This window comes from Balaenoptera borealis (assembly GCF_965194805.1).
Source record: "Balaenoptera borealis genome assembly, chromosome: 3".
NCBI lineage: Eukaryota > Metazoa > Chordata > Mammalia > Artiodactyla > Balaenopteridae > Balaenoptera > Balaenoptera borealis.
Genome location: NC_138866.1, coordinates 124,386,799 through 124,405,620, shown reverse-complemented (window position 1 = coordinate 124,405,620; position 18,822 = coordinate 124,386,799). Strand labels below are relative to the sequence as shown.

Sequence of the window (18,822 nt, the reverse complement as noted above, 5' to 3'; positions counted from 1 at the left end):
ATTGGAATACTAGATCATTTTTATGTTTTAAAATACATATACAATCACTGATATTTCATTTTGGCATATAAACAGTGCCCCCAAAACGGTTTCCTCATCAAGTACATGCAAAATTCCAGATATTAAACACATAATAAAGCTCACTTAATTTGAATACCATTCATTTAGTGATCACTTGAGCCCAGTGGTATACTCAGAATATGACACCCAAAGGGATCATTTTTTTTTTCTAACACACCCTCCTCTACATGACAAAATTATTTTTAGTAATGACCGTGAAATGAAACAAATAATAATAGCCAGGAAAGAAACAGACAGTGAAAATTCTTTTACTCAACTCCACTTATATGCAAATATAAAATAAACATTATACTACAAAAAAGGAAAAATGCAACGCAATTAATGTTTCTGAAAAGAGGAAAAACTTAAACCTACATATTGTTTTGTGGAAGTACTAAATAATAACATTGCACCTCCTATTGATTCCTTCTTCAGTTTTGAAGTAAACATTAATAATTTTAAAAGAACAAATTTCAAAGTAAAAGATTTTTTGAATTAATTATTCGGAAGAATAATTTCACATATTAACTAAATTTGTACTTACAAGCCAAAAATATTACACTTTGTTTCCCTCAAATGTTACATGCAAATGAAAACTCTAAGTGGTCATACAGAATGACAACATTGAAGTAATCAAGTCTGTTTCTTCATCCTTATAGTCGCTATGCAATCATTGCTTAAGAATCTACTATATAAATGCAAAGATATGGACCAAAGGGGCTGCAGACATGAACCGCACCTGAAGCCTTGAATTACCCTGAGTTTTTATGAATTTATTTGGAAAAATATCCGTGGAGCTGAGTCGTTTATTGAAGGCCAACTGTATAACTGGGAGTTCTCTGATTTAACTTCTATGTAGAATATGATATTTATTAAAGGATCAATAATTAAAATGTGCTAATTTGAAGCTTACATATACATTACTAAAACTTAACAGTAACTACAGTAATTGTTTAGAACCTAGATTCATAAGAAATTTTTCAGGGAGAAATATTTTATCACTGACATTGTTTAGAATTTCTGGTACATAGAAATTGCTGGTAATAAAAATTGGACAGACTTTTAGTGGGTTTATTATAGTTTAATTCCCTACAGACAATGAGAATTTTTGTTGCCTACACCCCAAGTGATGCTCTCATTGCCCCCACTCTTGGCATGCCACCGCTCAAGGTGAAATCTGCCACTGAGGTACTATCCTTGAAGATGGGCTTGCTACCTTAAACGTATTTAAGCTACTTATGAGAAAACGTTTTTAAAAAGAATGTTAATTGAGGACCTATTCAGTGCACAGTACTGTGCTTTGTTTTATCCACATAGAATGTAAGCACGTGAATTTTGCTAATTACAAGTCAATCACATTTATTCATTAAAGCCCTCTCAGCAGAATTTTTTTTTTGAGTTTATTTATTATGTATTTATTATTTATTTTTGGCTGTGTTGGGTCTTCGTTTCTGTGCAAGGGCTTTCTCTAGTTGCGGCAAGCGGGGGCCACTCTTCATCGCGGTGCGCGGGCCTTTCACCATCGCGGCCTCTCTTGTTGCGGAGCACAGGCTCCAGACGCGCAGGCTCAGTAGTTGTGGCTCACGGGCCTAGTTGCTCCGCGGCTTGTGGGATCTTCCCAGACCAGGGCTCGAACCCGTGTCCCCTGCATTGGCAGGCAGATTCTCAACCACTGCGCCACCAGGGAAGCCCCAGAATTTTTTAAAGCTATTTTGTTAGCAGTTATTATGTATACTTAAATTTTTAAATAATTATCAGAGTCACATAGATTCCATTTTTCAAGCTTTTCATTAACTTAAATTGGCTTTCTCCCTGTGTTCCAAATAAGTGAGGGTGCATCACAAATCAACATTCAGAAGAGGTTTTAAAATATTAACATTTACATAAACATTAACAACTTAAAATCTCTTGATATTTTAAAATTTCACAAATCATGTGGCATCAGATTCATATGTCCTACTTTTTCAAGCAGCTACCTCAAGAGAACAAATTTTAACTCTAATAGCAATCTTTTTCATTCATAGGATCAACGTAATCTCCAGTCTGCCTTCTCATAATCTTGCAGCTGCATACATGCACAAATTTTCTGATTATGTGATTCTGGTACTCTTGAAAAGACAGTCTTTTTAACTGAAAGAAAATCTGACTTACCTCAAAAGGTACTTTGGTATGGGATAGCGTGCCAATTACAGCCACGTTAGAAGCAGATATATCTGGCAAGAAAGTGACACACAAGCCTTAAAACTAGTTAATTTCTTCTACTCCTGCTGTATAGGTCCTATTTTCTTTTATGCCGTGGGGCTCCTTCACCCACAAAATCCCTCTCACTAGTCACCTACAATCTACTAAAGCCACACCTGTTCTGTTTATAGCTCTAGGATTCCCCAGCCTCTCCCATTGATAAGAATCACCTGGGGCAGTTAAAAATAAAAATAACAGGCCACACTCCTGTAAATTAGATTTTAATGGGTTTGAGGTGAGGCTCCCATATCTGATTTTAATCAAGTATCCTCAAGAGATTCTTACAGACACATTTAAGAATAAGCTAAAGAGGTCCGCCAGAGATCTTCACAGTTCCTCCAAATTGATCAGTCTCAAGGGCTAATCTTTCTCTGGGTATTAGGACTTAGGGTATTTGAAAATAGAGCAGGAAAAGTTTGGAGAAAGCAGAATACCATCTTGTTTACAACTCTGATTTAGGTTTCCAACATCCTAAAGAATTAAAGAAGTGGAAGATTTTAGTTTGGATAGGTGGTGTGAAGTACGACACCACCAGGGAGCAGCATAGAGCTGACAAATTACACATGTTTGGGGATTTTTTGACTTCACACTACCACATAAAATGGTGTACCTACATTTTCCATGAGCTCATATTATAAAAAAACAAACAGAAACCCCAAAGCAGCACACTTAAAAGACACAGGTAAAATATGCTAGCATGTAATTTCCAGTTTTCTCTCTCTAGAGGGTCTTCATTAACAGCTGTTGTAGGAAAAAAGTTCCCTTGAAGTAGCATTGCACCTGAATCCAAAACTGGTATTAGACTACAAAGATTCCAGGTAAACCAAAGTGGTGTTCCAATTTTTCTGTCTGCAAGTTTCAAAATACTTGTCCTACTCTTTTAACTACCATTGTAACTGGATGCTTTTCAATGGTTTTAATCAAGTCTTTAGAGTTCTACTAAGTGTGAGGGTGGGGGGGAATGGGGTGGAAAACAACTTTAACAAGCTATGCCGAGGCTTTTTTTTTTACACTTTTTAAAGTGTAGTTGAAATGTTGCCACCACCTGTCAGAAAACTATACCCAATCCCCCCAAGCAATCCCATCCATCCTCCCAAATTTTCTTGACTCATCCCTACTTTCTCTTTTCCAGTCCACATTAAATGTAGAAAAAAAAAATCCTCTGGCAACCCAGGTAGCTTCTACAAATATCACCTCCAAGGGCTTTGTGTTCCTCTGAAATTCCATTAGAGTTGGGTTAAGAAACATCGAAAGATGAGGGAGGACTTGAAGAAGGAATTTTACTTACTTCCCAGCTTGCCAAAATTCGATACTCATTCCCTACCTAGATATTCCAGTGTCTAAGAAAAGTATGATCCAAGCCCCTGTGGCAATTCTGTTAACTGGGTTTTGATTTCCATCTTTTAGCTAGAAAAGCTGAGGTGGGAGGAGGAAGAGGCAAGAATGACTAAGACATTCCTGGGAGACCAAATAGGCCTAACCAAAAAACAAACAAACAAAACAAAACAAAAAACCCACTTTAGAAGAGGTGTGAGAACCGGAAATCAAGGCTGTCTGCAGAGCTAGAGCCCATCCTGGAACTTAGCGTTCTAGAAAAGAGGGTTTCCAATCTTTTCAAGTATTTTAGCAAAAATGTCAGGACCCTATTGGAAAATGGCTAGCTTAGCCTGAATTGAGACGAGTAACAAAACCTATTCCGAATACAGAAGCTGCTTACGTGATTGTATTCCACTGCTCACAGCAGCACCTGCAGACATTAGAAAGAGTTGTATGGGAGGACTTTAACCTACAGAGAGTATTATGGGTGCATCCAGAGCCCTCACCTACTCCACTTGCTCCACCCGCTAAAACCAAGAGCCACGGTCCTAAAGCAAGCATTCATTCTCCACGGGGTTGATGTTATCTCCAAGGGGCGAAATCTTACTCTTTTCATGTATAAAGCACAGATACACGCATGGTACATAAACAGCTATTCAGGATATGAATGGTATTATAATTTCATGGCGGGTGGGGAGGAAGGGATTGGAGAACAAAACGTTTAAAAAGGCTTTTCTTAAGAGAACGATAATGGAAAGGAAAAAAAGGCTGAGTAACACTGTCCTATAAGGGTCCTGAGCTAAAACCATCAAATGAAGGTCCTGACAGGTAATTTTCTCCCAGACAGAAGCCTAAGGGTCAAGGGTCTCTGATTCTGGTTCGATCTCTGCCACAAAGAGGTGTTTTCCTCTCCGTGCCTCAAACCTCAGAGGGCAGTGAATGCCCGCCGTTTGCTCCCTCACGGGGTGCCGTGTGTGGATGTGACCAACGACTAGCTAAGAGCTTTGGAAACTGCAAAGCGCTGCACCAAAGCCAGAGGAGGTTTCTATTCTCGGCTGCACGAAATTCCCCGGGTGGGGCCCCCTCGGCCTCCACACTTGTTGCTTCCCGGCCCCGCCGGCCTCCACCTCAGACCTTCTCTCCGCGACCCCTTCCTCTCTCCACAAGCGCACGCGCAGCACCCCCCTCCCCCGGCCCCGCGACCCCCTCACCCACGCCACGAAACCGGCGCGCTCCGTTCAGGCCCTGGCGCCGGCCGAGTCCCCAGCCCCCATCCCCCTGCCCGGTTCCCGCCGACTGCCCAGCCCGCAGAGGCCGCCGTTTCCTAGACAGCCGCGCGGCCGCTCCGCAGCCTCCGGGGCGCGCGCGCCGACGGCGGGAGGCGAGGGCGCAGGCGCGGGCCCGGGCGAGTCGCCGGCGCGTGGCCGCGCGCGCGCCCCCGAGCGCGGTGGGTGGAGGAGCGGAGGGAGCGGAGGCACCGGCGGGCCGCGAGGGGGCGGGGGGGCGGAGAGGGGAGCCCCGGGAGCGCGAGCCGCGGCCGGCGCCGCTGCAGAGCCGAGCGAATCCACAGCCCGGGCAGCAGGTATGTGTCCCCGCAGCCGGCCGTGGCCGGGGCTTCCCCTGCCACTCTGCCCGAGTCCTGTGGCCGGGGCGGGGGTGGGGGCCGTTCAGGGTTTGCAGGGTACGTGTCCGGGAGAGCTGGGATCTTACCACTGACCTTCATCCCCTCTGGTCGCTGTAGCAAGGCGAGGGTGCCTGGGGCAGCCTAGGGCTTCAGCTCCAGCCTGGGGATCTGCTTCTTGTCACATGCTTCTTATTTATTTTTGCAAACTGCCCTGGTTCGGGTCCAGCTGCAGATGCCTTACCTCCTATTCTTTGCCTCCGTGTGCCATCTTGCATTTATTAATAAAACATGCAAGCTGGGGGTTGGGGATTGCTGCTGGGGGGAATCCCATTGCAGTATAACAAGCGGGTGCCTATTTTAGGTTTTCAGGCGTGGTATTGAGGTGGAAATCCCACACCCTGGGGATTTGTAGCTTTGTTGGTCGTGACCACTTCCTAGTGGGCTTCCCCCATTTGTCTGGAGGCGCCACAGCGGCAGGATGGACTGATAGGAAAGGATGGTGGGTTTTCACCGTCAGGCCAAAATCCCGTTCTAGGGACAGGTGCAAGCTACGGCGGACAGTTCCCTGCTTGCTAACTTGCCAGGGTGGCTTAAAACCAGAAAATTGTTTCTCTTGATTGCAGAGAGGAGGCCTTGAACAGAATCCCTGAGACTTGCATACTCAAACTCATTAAGGTTTTGCATCTGAAGATGACTAAAGCTTGCCACCTGTTGGAAGTTAGACCCCATGAAATCCCCCGTAATCTAGCCCACCAATCCCTGTTTCAGTCACTAATACTGAGATAGCAATAGGCCCATATTGATTCCTTCCGTATTCTTTAATAGTGCTTGGCTTTTGTCTCTTTTAAAATTAAACCTACCTATGATTTGATGCCCCATAGGTTATAGATTGAAATTACATGATTTGTTTATATTCCATACACATATAACATCATATCCTAAAGAGTAAATTTCTCTTCAGTGTATATGTTACCTGTTTCCCCAGCTTTTCACCTTGCTTCAAGAAACAGTTCAAAAAGTGGGATGTATGTAACTGATTACCTTTCTTTTTTTTTCCCCTGAAATACTGTGGTGAAAAAAATAGTAAAAGCTAGAAGTATAGAATGAAAATGGTTACCACAAGATGTTGGGATATGGCAGCAGGACTGTAATTTCTTCTAAAATATACAGTAGTCAGAGTGCCACATCTAATCATGAGAACACGTTTCTTAAATGCTCATATGTGCCAGGTACTGAGCTACAAGCTATTGGTGCATATCTCATTTCATCCTCATAACAAACCTGTTATCTCCGTGTTGAAGATGAAGAGACTAAGACTTAGAAAGGTTAGCTAACTTGCCCAAGGTCACACAGCCAGGGACAGGATAAGGATGCAAACTCTAGTGCATCTGATTGCTGGGGAGTCGGTGGGGGGGGGGGTGGGATGAGAGTAGCCTTTAACCCTGGTGCTGCTGTTCCATCTACATTTTCAGTAAGATCAAAGCTTATGCATGAGGACACAAGCTTGGATCTGATTTTCCATTTCATAGATTTCACATCAACCTTTGCGGCTCTCCAGTACGAGAAACTGTTGTTTCAGAATGGGTTTGTGTGGAATTTTTTAAGGTGGCACTGAGCCCATAAACATGGGGTTCAAGACGTTTCCGTTCAACTCTCCCAAACAAGCAATTAAGTTCAAAAAGTTGTTTCCCTTCAGATTTAAATCTATAAAATGTATATGCATCAGGTAGAATGAATTACGTTTTTCATTATCACATCCTACTCCAATCTTCTTGCTGCCCTGCACACTATCTTCTGGTCTCGCTGCCAGTCATTAGAACAACATTGTCTGTCATACTTGTGTGTGAGTGCCTTAACCAGGTGAAGGAATCCGTACAAGTCGTGGACCATAATCCAGTCTCTGTGATTGTAGCAGCTCTTCATTTGAAAGTTTTGGAATTTGTACAGTCAACAATGGATATAAATTTAATCTTTTTTTGTAAATACATTATTATAATGCAGGTATTGGATTTTGCTACACATTCCTAACAGTTCTCACAGACTTAGAAATCACTGTAGTTGCATCAGTGGGAAATTCACTTGGGGGGCTACAGAGTTTTATGCTCAGGTCACATATTTGAGATGGTGGTGAGAAAAGTACAGCTAAGTAGAAGGGGTTATTTGAAAATTATATCCCATGGAAATTACAGATTTAATGATAAATTGATGAATAACATTAGGTCAGAAATAAAAGACTCTTGTAAATTCTATAAGCTCTGTTTTCTTTCCTGGGCCATATGACTGGTTTTAGGACACCATGATGTTACTTTTTTCATTATAGTCTATTCTGTTGATAGTAAAGCAACTTGTTATAGCCGTTTTGCCTCATGGAAATCACTCGGTTTTGGAAGGGCGCAGCCCCAGTGCTTATGGAAATGCTGAGATGGAGTCTTTCTGCCCTGGGGATTTCCAGTCTATGATCAGATAAACTCAGGATGAGTCCTGATGTTACTGGGGAAAAAGCAGAAAGCAGAGAGAGAGCTGCTGCTTGATTCTGGGGAGCAAATTGGTTTTCCTATGGGGAGCACCATTATCTTCTTCAGTCAGAAGTCTCGTAATTAAAAGGCATCTAAGAAGTCTACTTTCTTCTATTCAAGCAGGATTTTATTTACTGCAGAGCTGAGCACCCTTTTTTGGTGCAATGGTCAATTTGAGGAATGTTAAAATGTTTCTGACTACATATTTGTTTTCTTGAAACATATGTTTACACTGGGAAAAGCCATATGAACAACTATGGATGCTTAAGCATTATTTTTTTTATTCCCCTCATCAAGGGCTTTTTTTTTTTCTTTTTTTTGGAAGTGGGGAAGCAACTAAAATTTTTCCAAGCTATATAACTAGCATGCATTGCAGTGACTGATTGTAATGCACATTTTAATGCATCGTTGAGTAAGACACTGGGAACTGGCATATTTGTCTTTCCTTGACTGACCTTGTAGGCTACTTAGTTGTGAAATGTCTTGTTTTCTTACAGTATTTCTTAACTTAGTAGTCTCTAAAATGAGATTTTTTTTTCAATGTCAACAATCTTGAATCACAGTAGTTCACAGCTTACTCTGAAATACTTGATTTTCACCAGTCTTCTTTTTCTCTCCTTGATGGAAGCTATAGCAAGGGTTTTAATTTTATTTAGAAAGCAGTTCACAACCTGCAAGTTAAGCCATCCCTTTCCAGACTGAACCAGTCAGAGTTCACAAATGCTGGCCAGGCACACCCACCGTAGGACCTTCTCCTATAGTCCAGGTCTCATGTGAGAACCCTAGACCTCCTGCTGGACTTTCATGCGCTCATTTTCCCCATATGGAAGATGTAAGAGGTCCTAAAGTGAGCTCACACCAGTGGGCCTTGGGTGCAAGGTAGGATGGAGGCTACTTATAGGAAAGAGTCAGGAAATCACTTCTCCTGTACCAACACTAGACTATATTGTGATTTCTGCTTGCAAATATGTATTCATTATAAAATGTTTGATCATTACATAAATATAGAAGGTAGAGGTCCATGATTAGAATCTTTGATATTCTTATACCTTAGTGAGACCACCATTAATAGTTTGGTATAGATTTCTCAGGATTTTTGAATGTGGATACTAAAATGTTACTGTTTGTCAACAATACTATACATAGATGCACAGTATTTTGCAGTTTCTCTTCTTGCACTTGGTAGTAAACTTTGGACCTCTAGAAGGCCCTTGAATGGCATACTTCCAGACACGGCCACAATGGGAACTAGATGAGAGGAGCCCTGTAAGCAGGGGTAGAGGAAGGGAACTAATGTGTGCTGGGTAGGAACCCGGCATGAGCTGTGTCCAGGGATAGGTAGTTTCACATTCCATATCTCCTTTAACCCTTTGCAATGACCCTTTGTGGTCAACTGTTTCTAGATTAGGAGAGAAGAGCCCAAGGTTCATGACATAAGGAGCAGAGCTGAGATTCAGACCCAGGTCAATGTGGCTCAAAATCTGGGCCTTTTCCTTCTTTTCACTCTGATTGCAGGATGGAGAACGCTGTGCCCCATCGTTCTCTGGCCTCCCATCCTCCTCTGCCTCTGCCCATCCACACAGGCCTCCTTACTGTTCCCCCGCCTCAGGGCCTTAGCACTAGTGCTTCCGTCTCCTGGACTGCCCTTCCGGCAGATTCTTGCATGGTTTGCACCCTCACCTCTTTTTGGCTTTGCTCAAAGTCTCACCACTCCTTTAAAACTACACGCCCTCCCACAGGCATTCCTGTTCCTCCTCCCTGCTTTGCTTTATTCATAGCCCTTCTAAATATACTATATAAATCTCCCCCAGAGAATGAACACTCCAGAGCACAGGGATTTTGTCTATTTTGTTCACTCCCCTAACCCTGGTGCTGTGGAAAAGAACTGACAAGTCACCGTGGCATCCTTGAGTGTTTCCAGCCTCCCACACTTCTTGTTTTTTGTAGCCCTTACAGTTCCTGGTAGTGAGCAGTGAAACCTCTCAAATGCAAAGGCTTTATATGTGTTTGGGGGCAGGGGGAACAGCAAGGAAAGTAGAGAAGAATCGGGAGAGATCTTGTCTTACTCTTGAGTCGAGGTTAGGAAGAGAGGAACCTCCCAGGTAGAGTCAGCCCCGTAAAGATGAAAAGAAAGTCTCCTGAGGGCTGGGCTGTATAACAAGGCAGCAAAAGCTACATGCGGAGATGGCCTGGGTTGGAGAGGAGACCTGTGTGGGTTCCCCTCTATTTGGAGTGCAAAATATTTTGAAGACTTCCAAGAATGATGCTCCAGATTCCACCAACTTTCCCATGGCATGAGTCACTAGAAAGGAAAAGGAATCTGTGGACACTCACCCAGGCAGGTTAATCACTGCACTACCAGCATCAGCATCTTGCTTTTGTTTTTTTTTTTTTTAATACCTGTTGGTGTCTTCCCTGCTTAAGCCAGGGTGTCAAAGTTCATTGCCAAAGCACTTATCCCATGTGTCTGAGTTTTGCAGAAAGCGTGCACCAACAGCATAACAGCTTGAGATTCTTTGGACCCAAGCAGTCCCAGACTCCCAGTTACCTTTCATTCATCTATTGTTTGCAGTAGTTCTTGGCTGCAGCAAAATGATGGGCATTTGGGGCACTAATACAGCCTCAGAACACTTTAGAATTGAGTACACTGGGATGCAGGAGGGAGTTAATGGTTATGGGATGAAGTTCCCGTGGAACTACTCCTTAGCCACAGGGAAGCCTCATTCTCCTTTTTCTCCCCTCCTCCCCCTCCTCCTCCCCCTCCTCCTCCCCCTCCTCCCCCCTCCCCTCCCCCTCCTCCCCTCCCCCTTCTCCCCTCCTCCCCTCCTCCTCCCCCTCCTCCTCTCCCTCCTCCTCCTCCTCCTTCTCCTCCTCCTTTTCGGTGTCTTTAATTGCTGCCCTAGGCAGTCGGAATTATCTGCCAGGAGAGAATTCCCCTCCAAGAAAATGCAACCTTCCTAAAACTGCTTTTGATTTGTAATGGAAACTACTCAGTAGCTAGGACAGGGGCTGATAACTCAGTTCCCACAGCTCATTAAAACAATGAATTTTAGTAAGTATTTCTGCCTTTTGCAGCCCAGGTTTTTGGAAGTCCAGACTGCGATCAGGCAGCTGTTCTCTGGATTTCATTTTCAAGCCATAGCGCATGCAATGCTTTCCGCTGCTCTTGGTTCGAAACAAGTCCGAAGCGAGTTATTTCATCCGTGATTCTCTCAGTCTCCCACCCCAGTTTCAGAACTGCCATCATGTCCAGCCAATGCCATATATAGTATGGTCAAGTACCTTTCTCCCATAACAATTTCCCTTCAAACAGTTAAATCTTTGATTTTACCTGAGTTTGACGCAGTGTTTTTAAAAAACAATTTCTGTGACACTTGCTAATTCTCGTTTAACCATGGCTACTAAAATTTGTTAGTTTTGCCCTTCAAAACAAAAGAACAAGGTGAATTATATTGTAATCCCTCAAATAAAGAAAATGTTCCATTGTTTGGGGGGGCATAGTCTCAAAAAAAAAGCCTGGAAAATTCTCTCCCATCTCTCCCTGTCCTTTCATTGTTAGTTTCTACCCGGGACTCTATCTGTTATCACTCCCCACTTCATGTCCTACCAGGAACCCCTGTCCCCACCCTTCTACGAAACAGAACTCTTAAAGGTCACGCCTGATTGCCTAATCACAAATCCAATGGCCCTTTCTCAGATTTCGTTCCTGTTGGCTCAGCAACATCTGACCCCATTGACTTCCACTCCTTGAAATGCTGGCAGCTTCTTCCTAATGTGTCTGGTCTTTCCTCAGCTCTTATCCTTCCTGTTCTATCAAGAGGCAGTCCGGAGAAGCAGTTAAGAGGGTGGGCTCTGCCCAGGGGGTGAATCCTGGCTCTAGCCCTTGCTAACTGTGACTTCGCAGGAGTGATTTACAAGCCTGTGCCTCAGTTTCCTCCTCAGTAAAATGGGAAGAAGAAGAGTGGCTATGTCATAAGGCTGTCAGGAAGAGGATGAAATGAGTGTGCCTAGAAAACAGTAAGCGCTCAGTCAATATCACCTTTTATCATTATAACTTCCTGTTTGGATGCCTTTGGAGACTCTCTTGTAGCTGCAAGATAAAACCGTAACTTTAGCGCCTGATTAGTTTGCTTCCTGCCCCTGACCCTTCCCAGTGTGTGCCCACTTCCGAGCCTTTGCTCTGACCCTCCTTCCCTGGCCAGAGGAGGGAAAGAGAGCTGAGGGCTGTGCCTGCCTGGAGGCTCTGAGCACAGACCGCCTTGTAATGAAAGACATCCTCCCTTGGGCACCAAGCCTATCCCTCTCAGGCAGATTATAAATTACTTAAGGATACCAACTGTGATTTATACTTAAAAAAAATATACGCCTCAACATTTAGCACTATACTTTACACATAGTAGGAATTTAACTCATATCTTTGAACTGCCAAAACATTATAGGTTTTCTTGGTCCATCCAAAATCCTTTTTCCTCCTTCACTGAAACTTCTATTGGTCAGTCCTAAAGCCCATTTAAGCTTTATATGGGAAAATTGAGTCAACACCACAGGGCGAGTTAACCACTTCAACGTTTTTGGAATGAAGAGGGATATACAGAAATCATTAAAATAATGGGAGCACAGGGAATAATTTAATGCTTTTTAAAAGGAGTTTGAAATCCTACCAACCCATGAAGCTGTTAGGATTTTATAGTGTGTGGAGCTTTTTTCTGTCCTCACACCATCACTCCCAAGTAAAGTGAGCTCTGAGGGTGTAAGTGGCAAATCTTCAGACCTTGTCACAGGCCTGCTCCTGAGCCACTGTGTTCTAGTCCTGTTTTCTTTCCCCTTACTACCCAGGTGAAGAGGACATTGAGGTTGAATGAAGATCAAAGGAAGGGCTGCCTACTTAAAAAAAAAAAAAAAATTATTCCCATTCCTGATGTTCTTCGTTCTTCGTTGGCATGGCAAACATTCCATCAGTTTCTGCTGTGTCTCTGAGGTCGTATACAGTCACAGAGTTGGGCTACCAATAAAACCAATAGAAGTTGTGCTCCCCTGGAAGCCTTAAGGACCATGTTCTTTGCGTCTTGAGATTCTATAGCAGGGTTTTTAAAGCTCGGCACTTTTGGGACCGGATAATTCCTTGTTGGGGGGGGGGGCTGTCCTGTGCACTTTAGGGTGTTTAGCAGCATCCCTGGCTTCTACCTATTAGATGCCAGTTGCACTACCACCCTCCCCCAGTTGTGATAACCAAAAACGTCTCTACACATTGCCAAATGCCCCCTGGGAACATTTGGCATCTCCCATTTGAGAACCGTTGCTCTATAGAATCAATCAAGAAAACTCAGCATCTTACCATTTTGTAGAATACCAGAGTTTAGACAGTTGGGGGCAATTGAAGATAAAGATTTTAATAGCTATGAAAGGTAAATTTGGGTTTGAAATTACTAACACAGAGAAAACTTAGTGTCAATAAGCAGTTATAGATTATATCATAAATAAGAAGAAGTAAACAAATAAAGCAGTTACAGAAATTGAGACCATTTTACTCCTAAAGGTCTCAGGTCTGAACACAACAGCACATTCTAGGACTGTTTCAATCATCCTTGGAGTATTTTTGTTGGAATTGTATTTAAGTGCCCCACATACTTTTAGGCCTTTGACAGTAAGTATATTAAACCAAAAATCATTAATATTTCTAGAGAAATCTTGGTTGATTACCATTGGAAAAAATTATATTTGACCTAAGGTAGGCTGGCTGTCTTCACCAGAGGCTGCTTCTGACCACAAACCTGCTTGAAAACAGCACTTTTAGGCACTTCAGGGGTGAAGTAGGAATGACAAGGCACTTTGGGCTTTGGTGAAGGGCAACAGTTGATCAGCGATCTCCATGGCTGTTAGAAAATTTAACTGTATACTTGTGATTTGAAACCCACCTCCAACTGACAGTCACCATTGTGTTCTTTCTAAATGCAGTAGCTAATTTGTATGCCACACCCCAAAACTGAAAGTAATAGTTAAACATACTGCTTTCTGAAAAACATTAAGGCTCCAACCTTGGGAGAGACCTGCTTTGGTCAGAGGTCACATTTGATGTATTAATTGCCTTTGAAAAGGAAAAGCATACACAGAAGACCCCAAAATGCTCACTACCCAAGAGTCGAGAAATAAGCCTTGTGCAGTTTCTTGAATCAAGAAGGTCAGGTAGAATTACTGATTCCACAGGTAATTATGATCATCTTCAATGTTCCAGACTTGTGCTAATAGGTGAAAGGAACTCTAATGTCATGTCAGTGCTATGGACTGGATGGGGACCCCCAAAATGCATATGTTGAAACCCTAACCCCCAGTGTTATTGTATGTGGAGATAGGATCTTCAAGAGGTAATTAAGTGATGTCATAAGGATGGGGCCCTAATCTGATAGACTGTGTCCTTATAAGAAGGGAGATCTCCCTCTCCCTCTCTATCTCTCTCTCTCTCTCTCTCTCCCCGCCTCCCTCCCTCCCTCTCTCTCCCCACCCCCAGTGTGAGGACACATCAAGAAGGTAGCTGTCTGCAAGCCAGGAAGAGAGCTCTCACCAGAACTAGACCATACTGGCACCCTGATCTTGGACTTTCAGTCTCCAGAACTCTGAGAAAATAAGTTTCTGTTGTTTAAGCCATGCAGTCTATGGTATTTTGTTATGACAGCCCAAGCTGACTAATACATCCAGCATCCTCATTGTATAGATGAGGAAACTGGACCCAGAGAGGTAAACGACTTTCCCACGGTCAAGCTACTAGTCAATGGTAGAACTGGAACACAAAACCTAGGTTTCCTGACTCTTAGTCCAATGTCTGTTCCCCTTTCCCCACTGCCTCGGGTCATATAGCACTTTTATTCATTATCTTTAGAACCCGTGGCTCATCACAGTCTTTATACTTGCCCTGTTTATCTCAGCATTGTTGTGAGGATCAGTGAGATGGTACAAAAAAAGACAGTTTAAGTTTCTGAACTACAAAATATTTTACTAATATAAATATCATACTCAACTCAGATTGTGCCTGGATAGCAGGAATCTATTTGGCTCTGAAAATTGTAAGTTGACCTCTAGTCAAGTCGGAACTTCTGTGAGGTAGTATTAGGCCAGGAGGTCTCAGGTAGGAGGGTTGGCCCTTAGCTTTAGGGAATGAATCAGAGGACAGAGAAGGCAGAAGGAGGTAGGGCACCTGGTTCAGTGGCATACCATCTCAAAGAACAGCTGAGAGCAAGACAACTGCTCTTTTTTGTTGAGTTGTAAAAGTTGTGGGTGATGTGAGTTTGCCTAGTAAGAGAAATGTCCCTCTTATAAGGACAGAATATCAGAGCTGGAAGAGAGCTTGTGGTACCACTTGGAGTTCCTGGTGGTAAACAACAGAACAGTTTATAAACTACAAAATATTTTATAAATGTAAATACAACCATTCTCAACTTTTATTGCATTTATTGAAAATATATCATGAAGGAATATGCTTATCTGAAAGTAACAGAAGGTCTGAAAAACAGTGGCTTGAATAGGTAAATAACTTATTTTTATCATGTAAGAAGTCTAAAGGTGGTGGTCCAGGCTTGCCTTGCTGCTCAGGGATATCATCAGAGGCTAGGGTTCTATTTAGCATTTTGTTCCTCATGGTCATGAGCCATTGCTTCACCTCCAGACATTTCATCTGTATTCCAGGCAGGAGGAAGGAGAGGGACAAATGTGAAGTGCAAAAGCTTTCTCCTCTCCAGTGCAAAAGCTTTCTCCTCTCCGGGTTTTGCCTTCATATTGGGGAAGGGACTTATTCCTTTATTCTATTAATCAGAACTGTATCACATGGCCACTTCTTAATTCAAAGGCATCTGGAAATTCAAGTATTTTGCTTTCTAGCTTCTAGTGTAGAGGGAAACAAGGGAGAAAAGGATTGAATGGGGCTTGTGAGCCAAGTTAAAATAACTATCACAGAAGAGCATGGCATTTCTGCAGAATCATAGGGGGCTAGAGAGCCAGCCTCAGCCAATAAGCAAGGTGGCCAGGCACAGCTCGAGGGCACTGGGCACTCCTGTACTCTTCTAGGCTGGTCACTTCCAGTCAGCATTCATGCCATACCCCTGGACTTCTCATTCCACCACAGCTAGACTTTTGCATTCTTAAGGATTCAAAGTCCTCAGCTGAGCCTGGGTCACGTTTCCATGCTGTAGTATATGGGAGGGGTAGGGAATGAGACCATATGGCCTCCTCTTGGGCTTCCATGATGGACCAGGAGGGAGTCTGCCCGCAACCCATCTTGGAATTCCTCCAAAAAGAGAGGGTACTCCAATGCTTTGTAGCCATAAAGGACAAATATTCACCATCCCCCTATTTTATAGATGGGGACCCTGGAGCCCAGAAGGAGGAAAGGGCTCAGGCTGTACCACTGAGTGGGTGAAGGGCAGAGGCAGGGTTTTTGTTTTATCCTCATGCACCCAATCTGATTGGTTCCAGGGAGGCAGCTCCCCTCAGAGTCTTCCCCTCAGAGTCCTTGACATTCCCTAAGGTGAGGGGATTTGTCCTTGGAGGCAGCCCCTCCTTTTCCCAGTAGTCTGTGGGCAGTTCCCTTTCTCTCCCCTGGACCTTCCCAGCAGCTCCTTCCTCTTTGTATAATGTCTTCCTTTCCAAAAGTAAGAACTACCCTCCCACCTTGCAAGCAACATTTAGGACTCTTCTAAGAGAATACTGACTGGGATTTTTTTAATGAAGATACTAGGTGGTAAGTATCCCCACCTTCTAAAGAGGAACAGCTAGGCACAACCGCTCAAGATTTATGTAAAGGTGGTTGAACTTTTCTGGCCGCCATCGCGCACCTATAGCCTGTGTGAAGAAAAGACTAGACATTCAAGGAGAGTTGATTCCCTGGGAAGAGTGAGGGACGGTGCAATGGTGGGGGGTGGGAGAGCAGGGAGAGGCTTGATTCCTTCCAGAGCACCATCAGTTTTGTGCCCCTGACTCAGATCCTTTGGAGATTCCCATAAGGCCTTTTCAGAAGCCATAGCTGCATCCCACAGCACATTCAGCATTTGGACACCAACCCAGAGAATGCTGTCAGCCGAGGGAGATCTAGAAACAGTCAAGTGCAGAGATTTTAGTCCCTTGACTTCAATCCTTGACAACTCCCCCACCCCAGGCCCACCAGTGATCCTGGGAAGCCAGAGCCATGGAAGAAGGGGAGGAGGAGAGAAAGCAGATTTCACCCCCTTCCCCATCACAAGACCTCAAGCTGTGGGTCAGTCTGAGCCATGATCAGGGGAAGAGCTTTGAGCTGGATGTGAGATTGAAAACTTGATTTAGACCAGATGAGTTTTTTTTTTGAAACACCTGAAAATTAGTCTTAATTGCTGAAATGGGGTGGTTCTCGAAAGTGTGAGTAACCAGAAAGCCATGGAGTCTGTTTGAAGACAAAGCTTGGAGAGAAATAAAGCTGTCTCTAGTCGTAACCACATTCAGGCTGTTGTTACTCTCCTTTTCCAAAGATAACATTCCAAGTTTTGAGAAGAAGCACTGGACTAAGGCATGAGGATTTCTGGAGTCCAGCCCCAGCTATTGCACACCCTAGGAGGGTAGCTCTAGAACAGTCACTTTACTCTTCTGGGCCTTGGCATCCTCTCCCCAATTGATGGGATTGTGCTTTGTGGTTTAGGTGTCCCAGAATGATTTCTGTACTCCTCTGAACCATGCAGTGACTTAAAACAGCAGGACAAAATAATTCACACAGTGAGTTTGCTTTACAAATTATACTTCAGTTATATTTGTTGGAAGAGTCAAGCACAGATGAATGGCATTTGGCAGGAGAAAACCTTAGTACATCTGAAACCCTTAATTATACACGATAGGCAGCTCTGTAGCTTGGTCTGTGTCAAAAGATGCCACGTTATCAAATGACACATGGTAGAGATATTCAGAGTTTTTGCAACAGCTTGTTCATCTGTAGCATGATTGGCCTGTGTCAGACAGGTAGCATCCACGTCTTCACCTGAGTCTGCATTTGAAAACCTGAGCGCTCCTCTCTTTAGATTAAAGCCCTTTTGTCTGGTTCCTGTGGAGATGAGTCCGTTGAAATTGATGACACTCAATAGGAAGTTGGGGGCCCATAGCTAGTGACACATATTTATTTCCAGAGTTTGTATGTAGTTAAATACTATCACCACACTAGGTATAAGTTTTATACACAGCTCTTTATGTATTTTATTACATATGTAATATATAAAAATCACACATAAGTAATACATAAATTAGAAATACTTTTCCTGCAATAAGAAAATCATATGTAATCCTACTACCCTATAGATAATTATTATTCCCCTTTTGTTCCTATCCTTTCAGGCTTGTTATACATGTATACATATATTAATTATCTTTTTCTTTTCATTATTATTTTGGTAAAATACACATAACATAGAATTTACCAGTTTGACTATTTTTAAATGTACAGTTCAGTGACCTTAAGTACATTCACATTAAGTTCTGGAGACCTACTGTACGAAATAGAGCCTGTGATTAAGTACATTCACATTGTTGTGCAGCCATCACCACCATCCATGTCCAGAACTCTTCATCTTGTGAAACTGAAACTCTGTACCTGTTAAACACAAAAACTCCTTTACAGCTCCACACCCCCGTACACACACTTTGTGTTATTGATGTCACAAATTTTCTCTTTGTATCTTATCTTATATTTTTAGATAGTATACGTTCAGTTTAATAACCTGCTGAAGACAGCAAGGAGGCCTGTGTAACGAAAGTGCTGTGATTAAGCGGGTAGGAAATAAAACTGGAAAGGGAGCTTGCAGGGCCTTGTGGACCATGGTGAGCACTTGGATTTCATTTAAAATTAACTGGGACATCTTTGCATAGTGGAGGGCAGAGGAGTAACATGACTTAGTTTGTCTCAGAAGGTTCACTGGGCTGCTTTTTAGAGCTTGACTGGCAGGGGGTGGGAGAGGAAACAGAAGAGCAGTGGGGAGGCTCTTTCAGGTGGGAGTTGATGATGGCGTGGATCAGGTTGCTCTCAGTGGAAGCGGAGGCAAGTGGTTGGATTCTGGATATATG

General features: G+C 43.3%; 2 protein-coding genes across 3 annotated transcripts in view; one reads left to right on the top strand and one right to left on the bottom strand.

Annotated features, from left to right (window-relative positions):
* The window catches only part of NRG4 (neuregulin 4), a 128,574-nt gene extending 123,612 nt beyond the window's left edge, over nucleotides 1-4,962 (bottom strand). The window contains exons 1-2 of the mRNA XM_082387083.1: nucleotides 4,830-4,962; nucleotides 2,212-2,273 (exon numbers count right to left, since the gene is read on the bottom strand). The gene's annotated coding sequence lies outside the window, so the exon portion shown is untranslated. The remainder of the gene's footprint in view (nucleotides 1-2,211; nucleotides 2,274-4,829) is intronic.
* Nucleotides 4,963-5,088: 126 nt separating this feature from the next.
* Nucleotides 5,089-18,822, top strand: part of TMEM266 (transmembrane protein 266) — a 133,275-nt gene continuing 119,541 nt past the window's right edge. For both annotated transcript variants that reach the window (XM_082386990.1, XM_082386989.1), the window contains exon 1: nucleotides 5,089-5,200. The gene's annotated coding sequence lies outside the window, so the exon portion shown is untranslated. The remainder of the gene's footprint in view (nucleotides 5,201-18,822) is intronic.